Consider the following 14,560-nt stretch of genomic DNA (forward strand, 5'->3'; position numbering starts at 1 on the left):
CCTGGCTGGGCCCAGGGGGCGGAGGCCAAAGCCTGTCCCCTGGGGCGGGGGGCAACTTTGGCCGGATGATTGGGCATCCAGCCGTGGCATGACTCTGAGAGGGGTCCGGAGGCGGTGGTAGGGACGGCGGGGCCTGGAAGGCGCTGGAGTCCTTCCGGCCCTTTGGAGAGAGCAGAAGGATTCGAACTGAGGGCGAGGAAGGGTCTGAACTGCGGCGTAACCCCGAAAGATTCAAGGAGGCCCCTCTTGGAATCTCTGTCGGCTTCTCCGGGACCTCGCCATCAGCCACCCACTCTCTCTCCCCCCACTCTCACCTCCATCTTTTATCTCTGACTCCCCTTGTTCTCGCTATTCGCTTTTCCATCCCGGTGCCGGGTAGATTGAAGGTAAATGGAACCTTGGGCTCGGTTTTCCTACTCGCTTCACGGCGCTCCCTGAATTTACTAAGCGGAAATCCCCAGAAGAAATATCAAATCTCACTTGAAGCCTATGACCGAGAATTTAAAACCAGCTTAAAAAAATAAAAGTATTCCTAGTTAGGAAATCTGACTTTTTCTCTCTCGCTCCCGTTCATTTTTGTCTAGGAAAGGGATATTTGTGATAGATGTAGAATGATCCCCTTGGTCTCCACCTTATAACTCAGAGCCAAAATTCCTCCAAAGCTAAAACCTGCTTGCAGACGATTCGCCGGTTAATGTATCTCGGAAATAGGAAAAAAACCCTTATTACTCAGAAGGCTTGTATATATTTTTTCATAGTATTCAAGTTTTCATACATTGTTAGCTTGTAGTTTGTATTACCAAAACCCATTGTTTCAATAAACCATGAAGCATTTCCTTTGTGAAAGTAGACTTTAGGGAATGCAGACTCTGAACTAAAAAACCTTGTCAGACAACACCCTACTTTTGGATATCAACTTTTGCTGTCTGTAAATAAAAATTATCTTGATTAAAACCATTCTTAACTATAGAGAAATTAGTGAGTTCTAGATCCTTTTAAAAATTTACTGAAAACTATGGAACTTCCCCCGCCCAGAGCAGTGCATGTAGAAATTTAGACAAAACTTTTCTTGAATTTTCTGGGACTTTATAGTCCTGCTGAAGCTTGTCCATGGACCCCAGTGCCCAGATTTATTACCTCAGATTAAGAACTCATGATCTTTAAAATTCTTTCATTTTGTAGTTAGGATACTGAGTCTTAGAATAAGTAATATTACTTAAAGTTCTTACAGTTTATAAATTGGAGACAAAGCTAGTAGTGGGACACACTACATCTCTGCTTCCTAGCTCCCAATCCAGTGCTCTTTGTACATTTCTAGAACTAAAATGCTACGTGGTTCTCTTGATTAATGTTGGTGATATTGGTACAGATGAAAAAGTATACCAACCTCAATAATAGAAGCAAACTGAAATTGGTGTAATTCCTAGTGAATGACTTCTCCAGATTGTGTTAAATCACTTAACATTTTTCTTAGAAACAAACTGGGATTAATGTAATTTTGGGATTGATTTCTCCAGATTGTGCTAAATCAATATTTTTCTTCTATGTCACATGTTTTATATTGTGGCACTCCTTCCAAAATCATATTGAAATTTTTTTTCTTTTAAAATAAACATTCTTCTTGCCCAAAGGAAATGGAAATTACCCAAAGAGAGTCTGACAGAGTGACAACGTTAGACTGAGAAATAGGAAAGACATAGGAGACTTGATCAGGTTATAAACTGCCTGAAAATAATAACAAGAAGAGGTCGCTGAGTTCTAGAGATGTGAATTGATCTTTTACGAAACTTTTTGTCGTGGAGAACTTGAAACATTCACAAAAGTAGACAAAAGAGTATGGTCAATCCACCATGTACCTGTCACCCAGTCCCGACAACCATCCACCAGTAGCTAATTCTCCCCATCTCCATCCAGCATCACTTTCCCCTTCCCATATTTTATTAGAAATGTATCATTACCTTTTTTATTCACTTTTATTATCCTGTACCCCATTTTTCATCATTCTTCTGATTTTCCCAATTTTCTTATATTCTTTCTTTTTTGATCTTTCTCTAGATTCCTTGCCTTTTTAAAACAACTTTATTGATATATAATTTACACACCATAATATTTGGCCATATTTTGCAGCTATTTCTACAATCCAGCCTTAGAACTCTTCTGTTACTCCAATAAAATCCCTTGTACTGGTTTGCAGTTAGTCCCCACTCCCACTTCCAGTTGTGGGCAACCATTAATCTACTTTTGTCTCTATAGGTTTTCCCTTTCATATAAATGAAATCACGTGGTTTATGGTCTTTTGTATCTGCTTCTTTTGTGTCCGTTTTTGAGGTTCATATTGTAGCATGTCAGTATTTGTTCATTTTTATTAATGAATAGTATTCCATTGTGTGCTATACCATATTTTGTTGGATTGATGGATGTTTGGGTTTCCACTTTTTGGCTCTTATGAATAATGCTGCTACAAACATTCACATGCAAGTCTGTGAGGGGACCTATGATTTCATTCTCCTGAGTAAATTTCCTAGGAGTGGAGTGCAATTGCTGGGTTATATGGTAGATTTATGATTAACTTTTTAGGAAACTGCCAAATTATTTTCTGAAGTAGCTATACTATTTAGCATTCCCACCAGCAGTTTATGAGAATCTCTTTTTCTCCACATTGTCACCAACATGTTTCTGTCTTCTCATATTATTTTAGAACTAATCACAGGCATCACATCATTTAATTCACAAATATTTCAGTGTATATCTTTAAGAAATAAGGCCCTCTTTTAAAAACAACTATAGGGTGGGTAATAGTGGTTCAGCAGGCAGAGTTCCGCCTGCCATGCTGGTTCAATTCCTGGTGCCTGCCCATGCAAACAAACAAACAAAAAAAATTGCAAAGCCATTTGTATCCAGAAATACATTTGTCCATGTATTTCTTGAGTACATAAATACATAAATACTATGTACTCCAGAAAAGCCATGTTTTTATCCTGATCCAGTCTTGTGGGGATCCTATGGGGCTCCTTCTTTTAATCCTGATTTGATATTGTAGGGTAGATACTTTTGATTATATTATCTCCATGGAGACTTGGCACACCCAACTGTGGATATGACCTTTTGATTAGATGGAGATATGACTCCACCCATCAAGGTGAGTCTTGATCAGTTTACTAGAGTCTGTTAAAAGTGGAAACATTTTGAAGAGAGTTCTTGGAGAACATTTGCTTCAGAGCTAACAGAGACACAGATATTTGGAGTTGCTTGGAATGCTGACAGAGAAAGCAGATGTCTAGACACAGGCAGAGCCCAGCAGATATCAACATGTGCCTTCCTTGAGATGCTAAGCAAGCCAGAAAAAAAAGTTTGTGTCCCAGAGGAGCTAAGTGAAGGCCCACAGATACTTACAGAGGAAACCACTGGCATCAGAAGCTGGAAGCAATGGAACCAGGAACAAGGACCAGCAGATGCCGGCCACATACCTTCCCATGTGACAGACATGGGCCTTTCTTGAGCTAAGGTATCTTTCCCTGGATGCCTTAGTTTAGACATTTTTCTAGCCTTAGAACTGTGACATAATAAATTCCCTTTATAAAAGCCATCCTATTTCTGGTATATTGCATTCTGGAAGCTTTAGCAAACTCATACACTATTATAAGAAAGAAAACTAATGATACTCCTTAATATAAAATATCAAGTCAGGTTCAAATTTCTATTGGTTAATCCATTGAATTAAATTAAAAAAGAAGAAAGAGTATCTGGAAAGTTTTGGGAAATTAATAGAGGATCTTCTTCATCCCTGTTGGTTCTCAACTGGTCCATCAAGGCAAACCTCAGACTCTTCTTAGGTATGCCTCCAAAAGTATAATCGATATGTAAAAATAATGTTTGCTGCACCTGAATGTATTCATGGATTAGCCACATGTGTCCAGAATATTGAGCTGTCTTGACCAGCGTGGTGTAGAAGAGGGTACAGTTTGTTGTTGGAGTAGTTTGTCAAACCCAGGATCTTTGCTTTGTGAGCATGGAGAAGAGCTGAGTGAAGGCAGCTAGCTGCTGACCCTAGGCAACTCAGAACTTAATAGCAAAGATAGGAAGAGAGGCGGGTGGAGAGTGTGATTCTGAGTAGATATTGTTGACACATTTAGTATTGTTTTGAGTCTTTCAACCCTGTTAATTATGCTGCCCAAAATTTTATTATTTGAGATTGCTGTGTGCACAAAAAAGGGTTGAAACCGCTGGTCCAGGAACAACTCTGCTTGCTTTACTTGAGGAAAAAGAGGTGTTCTACGGAATCCAAATTTTAAGGAATGTTAATAGCTGCTTGTTAGTAAAGCATCTACTATGAACCAAAGACTGTGCTAAATATTTGATGTTTTTTATTCATTGACTTCTCCTAGAGCCCTTTGAGATAAATGTTATTGTCCTTGTTTTATAACTTAGGAAAGCAGGACTTGGGCTAAGTGAGTGGAGCAGTCAAAATTTGAACCTGACATCAGTGTTCCTTCCATCTTGACACCCACTTTGAGTGAGCTTCAGATGCCTGAAGACCTCAATGACTGTTGAAGAGTATAGCCCTGTTTGTCAGGATATTAAAGGATCCTAGCCTTCTGTGTTTTGCATTCTTTTTCAACTTTTTGTAGCTTTTTTCTCTCCCCATGTGTTTAGCTGTCATATTTTTGTTTTGTAAGTAAATTTGACCCCATTCTCTTTGTGAAATGCTATCTGTATTCAATGAGTCAAGAATTTGAGTATTAAGCTTCTCAGGATAGTGTCTCCAACTATTAATAGTAGGCGATCAATAAATGATAGATGGTATTGTTATCTGTCATTTATTTTTTTCTATTAATAGAGGCACTGGCTACCCTAAGGCATTTTTTGCTTACTTTTTAATCAGAGGTCACAGACTTATTGCTGTTAGAGACCAGGTAGGTGCTATAAGTGAGCTGGCTAAATGAGACAGCAAGGGAGAGTGGCTAGCTGCTCCTGTGAATAGTTTCTACTTTGGGATGTAGAATAGAAGTGCTGGATCTTGTGGTTCTTGTCTTAATAAGAACTTGGTATATGATAGAGGTGGCATTATAGAGCAGTAGAGGTAAGGACAACTGACTTTACATTTGGAAAATAAAGAGAAATAGATGTGTGTCAGGGATCGCTGGGACCACAGTCAGGTTCGATGATTAATGGGAATAACCCACAAAATGTAGAAAAGCTCTTAAACTCTCACAATTATGATTTATTGCATTGAAAGAATATAGATTAACATCATCAAAGGTGGGTGATGGGAAAGTTCTGTTAATGGATGGTGATGAGGATTGTACAACATTGTGAATATGATTAATTTCTCTGAATGGTATACTTGGGAGTTGGTTGAGATGGGAAAATTTATGTTGTATATATGTTTCCACAATAAAAAAAAGGAGAGATGGCAACTAAAGAGACTGACAATTAAATTTAATACATAATCCTAGACTGAATCCATTAATGGAAGAGAAAAGGCCCTAAAGGAACTTATTAGGGTATATGAAAAAATTGGAATTTATATTGAAAACGTTATGTCAATGTTAAAGTCCTTGAATTTGATAACTATACTTATCAAATTTGATAACTATACTTAAGGTGGTTACATAAAGTAAATATCCTTGTTCTTGAAAAATGTACATGGAAGAATTAAGTGTTCAAGGAGCATCATGCATGGAACCTACTCTCAAATATTTAGAAAATTGATAGGTTAATGAATGGATAGATGGGTGGAAATAATGATACAGCCAATGTGGTAAAATGTTAAAATTGGTGGATCTGGTATCTGTGAGGGTAATGTTGGAGTTCTCTATATGGATTTTGTATTATTTTTGCAACTGTCCTGTAAGTTTGAAATTATTTAAAAATTAAAAATTTAAGAAACAAAAATCAGGAAAAGCAAAGAGCACTTAAAGAGGAGTCCAGGAGAAATCAGGAGCAAAGTTCCAATTGTCTTCTTGCAGTGGTGTTGTAGACAGAGTTAATTCTCTCAGCACTGGTGTACAAAGTATTAGCAACTGGGGAAGCTCACCCACGTCTTGGCGTCCAGACCTTTTTGGGGCATCATTCATGTAAGCATGAAACATCCTTAACTAGGATCCTTCTGCTTGCCACTCAGACTGATACAATATGGCCCAGGGCCCTAGGTGAACAGAAATAGGTATACACCATAAATCACATTGATTGTTAGCATAAATGATCTCTCAGGGCCCAAGGTCCCAGGTATACAAATTATCTCTTTTCAGGCAGACAATTCCGAGGGTTTAGAGGTTATTTCCCAGAGCCAGTCAAGAGCCCATAACTTCTGAGTTAACCCTTTACTGTACACCATACACAAAAAAAGATATTCCACATATATTAAGACCCAAATATGAAAACAAAACTCAGAAACTTTTAGAATAAAATATTTGTGAATATTTTTATGACCTCAGGTTAGAGAATATTTTTAGAAAGACATTAAAGACAACATACTTTCAAGAATAAAGATTGCTAAGTTTTTCTTTTTCAAAATTTAAAAAGATCTAAATGACAAAATATACTGCATGGTTTAAGAAAACAGCAACACTATAAATACTGGGAGAAGGTATTTGAAACATAAAAATCAAAGATAAGTAGTCAGAATATATAAAGAACTTTTATGAGTTAAAATGAACAGTAGGAAAATTGGCATAGAAAATAAAAAAGTTATTTCACAGAAGAAAAACCCAAATGGCTTATATTAGTTAGGGTTCTCTAGAGAAACAGAATCAACAGGAAACACTCACAAATATAAAATTTATAAAAGTGTCTCAAGTGACCGTGGGAACGCAGAGTCCAAAATCCACAGGCCAGGCTGAGAAGCTGATGATTCCGATGGAGGGTCTGGATGAACTCCGTAGGAGAGGCTCGCCATCTGAAGCAGGAAGAGAGCCTGTCTCTTCTGAATCCTCCTTAAAAGGCTTCCAGTGATTAGATTAAGCATCACTTATTGCAGAAGACACCCCCCTTGGCTAATTAGAAATGGAATCAGCTGTGGATGTGGCCAACGTGATCATGATTTAATTCTATGAAATGTTGTCATTGCAGCAGACAGGCCAGCACTTGCCCAACCAGACAAACAGACACCACCACTTGGCCAAGCCTGACCATGACATGGCTAATTATCATAGAGGAGTTTTAGGAAGATACCAATCTAGGCATTAGTTTACCCCAAGATTGGAAAAAATAAAGTCTGACAATATCAGAATTGGTTAGTATATGAGTAACTCTCATATACTTTAGAGTTCAGTTTTGGCAATTTCTGGTAAAGGTCCCAGGATTTTCATGTCTAGATATGAACCCTAGAAATCTACATGTATATGAATAAGATTTGTACAGAGATGTTCATAGCAGCATTATTATAGGAAGAAATTTGAAATAACACGAATGCTCAATGATGGAGAAATGTAATGTGTGTGTGATGGACTACAAAATAGATAAAATGACAAATTACAGCTTAACAAATGTATCAATAGGGAATCCTATTGACTGAAAATGCAGGTGGCAGAAGTATACATACATTATGATGCAGTTAGTATCTAAATTTTAAAAACACAGAATGATACTATACTATGTTTATGGGTATGTACATATGTTGTAAAAATATTTTAAAAAGTCATTTCAGGGTACAAAGGTGGTTCAGTGGTAGAATGCTTGTCTTCCATGTGGGAGACCCAGGTTTGATTCCCAGAAAATGCACCTAAAAAAATAAAAATAATTTTTAAAAGAGCACGTAACCGATTCATGAAAGTGGGGAGGGATCATGCAAGGAAATAAGATTCAGCAGGAATATAAAAACACTTAACTTTGTTGCTAATGTTTTATTATTTTCCCTCCTTCGTTTTTTCCCTTCCTGTGTATGTGAAGCAGTTGTAATAAATATAGACATTTGATAATTCTGCATTGTAGATTAATAGATTGTTGCTCCTTTTACTTTTCTACATTTTAAAAAACATTTTTAAAAATCTGACACTGTTTGTCCTCCGCCTATATTATACCCTCCTGAGGGCAGGGACCACACTTTTTTTACTGACTGTGCCTGACACGTATTGGGGATTCGGTAATTGGTTGTTGAACGACGGAATGCTTGTGTTTCTGTTTTCCACTTTTCTAAATTGGCTCTTATTATTGGAATAAGTATTGTTGCCTTGGGTCTTAGTTTGTCAGGCTGCTATGACAAATAACACACAGTGGGCTGGTTAAACAATGGGAATTTGTCTCATGGTTCCCGAAGCTAGAAGGCTTGCTTCCTCCCAGGGTTGGTAGTATTGTGGCACTGGCTTGCCATCAATCTTTGGGATTCCTTGGCTTTCTTCATCACATGGCAATGTCCTGTCCTTTCTCTTCCACCTTCCGACTGTCTTCTTGCTTCTCATTGTGACCATTTCTGACCCCTGGCTTACTGTTTCTTTTCTTTAAAAGGCCTCTAGTAATCTGGTTAAAGACCCTCCTACTTCACTTGACCACACCTCAACTAAAATTAACATCTTCGAAGGTTCTGTTTATAATGGGTTCATACACACAGGAATGCAGAGTAAGATTAAGAGCATGTCTGTGTTGGGATACATAATTCAGTCTACCATACCATATTTATAAAAATAGAAATTCTCTACACCTGGGTGATGGGCTTGGTATGGCTCCTGGTACAGTGTGGATGCACTGATGCTATTGATGCTAGCAAATAGCAAAATTATAAATGGTTCTGTTTGTATTCTTCTAGCTACTAACATTTTGTTTGCTTAGAACAACTTAAGAGCTTGATGACTGAAAAATGTTTTAAATTTCTTAGACATGGAAGGAAAATACCAAACTAATATTAATAATAATCTCTGAATAGTAAGGTTTACAGCTACTTTTCTCCATTTTTTTCATATGAGCATCATAAATTGTAATTTATAGAGGAAAATCTGAAAAATTCTAAATGATTTTCGCAAAGTGATGGAAAAAGAGGTGGCCTTTTTTGTTGTTATTTTGGTTCTGTTTTCCCTAATGTGGATGTTACTTATAATTTTTTTTTAATTATGACTTTAAAATCGGTCATATTTCACTCTTGGAAGGCAGATAAAAGCAATATTTTAGAATATAATACGTTGAGAGTTTATAGAAGCAAAATTTTTTATTAAAGTACAAATAGAACAACACAAATTATAATTTCCTTTCATAAAGTATTTGAAGGAGTAAAATAGTATTTAGTATATGATAGTAAACGAAACACTTTTGTATTTCAAGAGTAGTAAAAGCTTGTTAAATGTTCTTTCCTATTCCCCATTCCCTCAGTTGCATTCTTCAAAGTTAACTACCAGTTAACATTTAAGTATCCTCCCAAATTTTCCACATAACTTTAATGTTCTTCATATATACATGCCCACATGTAAGCTTTTTTCTTTCTTTTTTATTTTTGTTTCTTTGGGTGTAGAATGGGATAGGGTGGACTGTGTATGTGTAATTAATTACACTTGTTAAGTTCTAAGATCAGGTTATGCTCAGAGCTTTTTAATGACTTGTAAGCCAAAGTGCAGTCATATTGGCCTCTTGTAGTCCCCAATCTGGCCAGCATGGTTCCACTTAAGGGCCACTGCACTTCCTCGTGCCACTGCCCAAAATGCCCTTCCTCCTGATATCTGCATGGCTGATTCCTGCACTCCTCTCTCTCTACTCAAGCATGACCTCCTTGGTGAAGCTTTTTATGACTTGGCTAACTTCAGTGGCAGTGTTGTACTTTCCTCTTTATCTTTCTTCCTACTTCATTTTTGTGTAGCACTTATAATGGTCTAATATACCATGTCTTTTACTTGTTTACTTGTTTTTACCTGTCTCCCTTGACTAGCATATAAGCAACTGAGACAGTAATTCTTGTTAATTTTATTCACTGCTCCATTCTCGAAACCTAGAACCTGCCTACCAAGGGCTGTAGGTACTCAATAAGTATTTGTTTATTTATTCATTCAACCTGGTAGGTAGGTTTTTTTCACTTATTACCTTGTCAGTACTTTTTAAAATGTTAGTAAGTGCTTTTAACCACTACTGTGAGGGTTAACTCATTGGAGAGAGGACTCATCATTTTAAAAAATCATTCTTTTGTTGATGGATGTCTATATTGTATTTATGTTGTTTGATTTTAGCTGTTATAAAAAAGGCTGCTATACTATATCCTGGATAACGATTATGTGGAGTAAGGAGAGAATGGGATTAGGAAGAGGTATCCAAAGGCCTTAGGCTCTATTAATAATTTATTTCTTAAGCTTAATGGTGGCTATATATAGTATTTATTATTCTTTAATCTTAAAAAAATTTTAATAACTAATAATTAATACTATTGAAAGAGATCCACCTTTTCTTCTACAAGCTGATTTTTTGCATCTCTCTCCTCATTAGTCTATATTAAATGTTAGATCAGTATATTGCTTGGGGATCACAGAAGCAGCAATCATTAATTTGACAAGTACTTATTGTTGAACAACAGAGTGTTCAAAGAGTTAAGCACTTCATCTGCACATTATATAAATTCTACCTATTCAGTCATTTGACTACTTTCCCTTCTTTCTATATGGGTGGCATCTCTGTCATTCATATTTATGATTTCTGCTATTTAACATGTGCTAAATAAATGTGGGTTTAAACTGGGGAAAAAAAGGTTGCTGTAAAGAGATGGAAACAGCCAAAATGTCCATCAGCAGACTAGTGGCTAAACATCGTATACATACGATGGAATATTATGCAGCTGTAAGACAGAATAAAGTTATGAAGTATGTAACAACATGGATGGACCTTGAGGAGATTATGCTGAGTGAGATTAGCCAAAAACAAAAGGACAAATACTGTATGGTCTAACTGATATTAGTGAATAAACTTGGAATATTTCGTTGGTGACAGAGCCCATCAGGAGATAGAAATAGGGCTAGATATTGGTTAATTGGAGCTGAAGGGACACAGATTGTGCAACAGGACTGAATATAAAAACTCAGAAATGAACAGCACAATACTACCTAACTGTAATACAATGATGTTAAAATGCTGAATGAGGGAATGATAGAGGAAGGAGGGCTGGAGCATAAATGAAATCAGAAAGAAAGACGATAAGGATTGAGATGGTATAATCTAGGAATGCCTAGAGTGTATAATGATAGCGACTAAATGTACAAATTTTAAAGATGTTTTTGCATGAGGAAGAACAAAGGAATGTCATTACTGCAGGGTACTGAAAATAGATGGTAATTAATATTTTAAAATTTCAACTTATGTGTGAGACTAAAGCAAAAAAATGTTTAGTTGGTACAAAATTTATATTTTGACTAGTGCATTTCCTAATATAACTGATGTAGATAGCTTGGTTGAGCACTATAAGTATATGGAACCTTGGTAGGGCATGAGATTTTGTTGGTTTGTCCAGAGTGATGCACCAATGAATCCCAGAATGATTTGATCAGTGAGTGGAAAAGTATTTGCAAAGTCCCCTTCGGGGAATGGTGAGAACGGAGGAAAATTCAACTTCCCCAAGTTGAATTCTTGATATTCTCACAAGCAGTGTGGACAACCAAACCTATAGGCTGAGCCCCCAGTCTTGGGGTTTGTTCATATGAAACTTAACCCCACGAAGAATAGGTCAAGCCTACTTAAAATTTAGGCCTAAGAGTCACCCCCACAAGAGCCTCTTTTGTTGCTCAGATTTGGCCTCTCTCTCCAGCCAACGCAACAGGCAAACTCACCACCCTCCCCCTGTCTACATGGGACATGACCCCCAGGGGTGTGGACCTTCCTGGCAATGTGGGACAGAAATCCTAAAATGAGCTGAGACTCAGCATCAAGGGATTGAGAAAAACCCTAGAAGGAGCTGAGTCTCAGGATCAAGGGATTGAGAAAACCTTCTCCACCAAATGAGACAAAGTGTCAATGGCTGAGAGATTCCAAATAGAGTCCAGAGGTAATCCTGGAGGTTGTTCTTACACATTAAGTAGATATCACCTTGTTATTCAAGATGTAATGAAGAGGCTAGAGGGAACTGCCTGAAAATGTAGAGCTGTGTTCCAGTAGCCATGTTTCTTGATGATGATTGTTTAGTGATAGAGCTTTCACAGTGTGACTGTGTGATTGTGAAAACCTTGTGTCTGATGCTCCTTTTATCTACCTTGTCAACAGATGAGTAGAACGTATGAAATAAAAATAAATAATAGGGGGAACAAATGTTAAAATAAATTTAGTTTGAAATGCTAGTGATCAATGAAAGGGAGGGGTAAGGGGTATGGTATGTGTAATCTTTTTTTGTTTTCTGTTTTGTTTTATTTCTTTTTCTGTTGTCTTTTTATTTCTTTTTCTGAATTTATGCAAATGTTCTAAGAAATGATCATGATGATGAATATGCAATATGTGATGATATTGTGAATTACTGATTATATATGTAGAACGGAATGATCATGTTAAGAATGTTTTTAACAAAAGGCTGCTGTGAAAATCCTTGTGCAAGTATCTTTTAAAAAATTTTTAACATAGTCACATATATACATGTATCTTTGTGCACCAGTACTGATATATGTGTGGGGTAAATTTCTACGTGTGGGTTATTTTAAATATATGGTGGCAACTAGCCCTCTGTAAAGGTTATTGATTTATTCTCCCATCCCTAGTTTAAGAGTGTGTTCATTTATCCACATACTTAACCACACAGTATAATGTATGTCTTTCATTCTGCCAACCTGACAGGAAACAAGTGACATCTTGTTTTAAGTTGATTATTGCTGAGGTTCAGGATCTCAGAGTGTTTATTAGCGTTCTGTTGTCTTTTAATTTCAGATTTCCTCTATAAACCAGAATTCTTAGGGAAACTCACTTCAGTAAGAATTTTTTTCTCAATGTATATATGTTCTTAAACTGCTGATGAGGATTTTGTTGTGTTAACTATAGTTGCATGCAAACAAAATGGGAAAAAGGTAAACTTGCATCCATAACTAAAACCGGAAACTATATATTAAAAAATAAAAACAAAACTTCTGGATAAAAAGGGGGAAAAGAAATTAATAAAATAAGGCATCAGTGGCTAAGAGAGATCAAATAGATTCAAGGGGTTATTCTCAGGCTATTCTTATGCATACTTCAGGTAGATGGTGTTAATTGCCATGGTTTGCTAACCCCCAACCAAATCAATCCTGTTAACTCTTAGGAACACCTAGAGCTTGAACTGAGACTCCGTAAAAGTTTCATGCACTAAGTTTGCTTCCCTGGAGGCTTTACTTCCTTGGAGGGTTTGCCTTTTTTCATTATTATTTGCATATATGTTATATTTCACAATAAAAGCATTTTTAAAAACTTCTGGATAAATTTTTGCTTAAGAATTTTGATAATCTTCAAGTGAAGTTTTAATTTCACAAAATTGCATTATTTATTCAAAATAAGAAAACCTTTCAGAATAATCATTTAAGCCCATGTAAGCCTAGTTACTCTTGTTGCCACTTTTTCTCTATTAGATCCTCTGTGATAAAGCAAGTATATATTAATTTAGATTGTTTCATTATCTTCAAACTATGCTCGTTTCCTCATCAGACTATAATTGTGTTAAAGCCAATTGTGTTTCCACTGTATTCATATAATATGTCTTATAGAAAAGCCAGGATTTTCAAGTTTTAAAACCATAAAAATATGTATCTGGGAGCAGTAAATACAGGCATACCTTGTTTTACTGTGCTTTACTGATACCGTGACTGCATTTTTTTTTACAAATTGAGAGTTTGTGGCAATCCTGGGTCAAGTAAGTCTGTTGGTATGTTTTTTCCGACAGCATGTGCTCACATCATGTCTTTGTGTCGCATTTTGGTAATTCTTGCAATATTTCAAACTTTGTCATTATTATATCTGTTATAGTGATCTTTGATGTTTCTATTGTAATTGTTTTGGGGCTTCATGAACTACTCCCATATAAAACAGCAAATTTAATCAATAAATGATTTATGTCTGACTGCTTCACTGACCAACCATTCCCCCATCTCTCTCCCTCTCCTCAGGCCTCCCCATTCTCTGAGACACAACAATATTGAAATTAAACCAATTACTAGACCTACTATGGCTCTGAATGTTCGAGTGAATGGAAATGTTGCACATCTCTCACTTTAAGTCAAAAGCCAAAAATGATTAAGCTGAATGCAAAAGGCATGTTGAAAACTAAGACAGGCCAGAAGCTGGCGCCCCTTGCTCCAGACAGTTATCCAACTTGTGAATTCTTGACGGAAATTCAAAGTGCTACTCCAGTGAACACATGAATCATGAGAAAATGAAACAACCTTATTGCTGATAATGGAGAAAGTTTTAGTGGTCTGGATAGAAAATCAGACCAGCCACCACCTTCCCTTAAACCAAAGCCTAATCTAGAGCAGGACCCTAATCTCTTCAATTGTATGAAGGTGTAGAGGTGAGGAAGCTGCAAAAGAAAAGTTTGAAGCTAGCAGACGTTGGTTCATAAGGCTTCAGGGAAGAAGTCATCTCCATAACAGACGTGCAAGGTGAGGCAGCAAGTGCTGATGTAGAAGCTGTCATAAGTTGTCTAGATCTT

The 14,560-nt window shown here is 36.7% G+C and overlaps 2 protein-coding genes across 3 annotated transcripts in view; one reads left to right on the plus strand and one right to left on the minus strand.

The window, feature by feature from the left end:
• The window catches only part of FNBP1 (formin binding protein 1), a 152,825-nt gene extending 152,493 nt beyond the window's left edge, over positions 1–332 (minus strand). The window contains exon 1 of the mRNA XM_077147098.1: positions 315–332. The gene's annotated coding sequence lies outside the window, so the exon portion shown is untranslated. The remainder of the gene's footprint in view (positions 1–314) is intronic.
• The window catches only part of GPR107 (G protein-coupled receptor 107), a 141,523-nt gene that overhangs the window by 487 nt on the left and 126,476 nt on the right, over positions 1–14,560 (plus strand). The gene's annotated exons all lie outside the window — the stretch shown is intronic.

The sequence above is a fragment of the Tamandua tetradactyla genome, chromosome 2 (genome assembly GCF_023851605.1).
Source record: "Tamandua tetradactyla isolate mTamTet1 chromosome 2, mTamTet1.pri, whole genome shotgun sequence".
NCBI classification, from domain to species: Eukaryota; Metazoa; Chordata; class Mammalia; order Pilosa; family Myrmecophagidae; genus Tamandua; species Tamandua tetradactyla.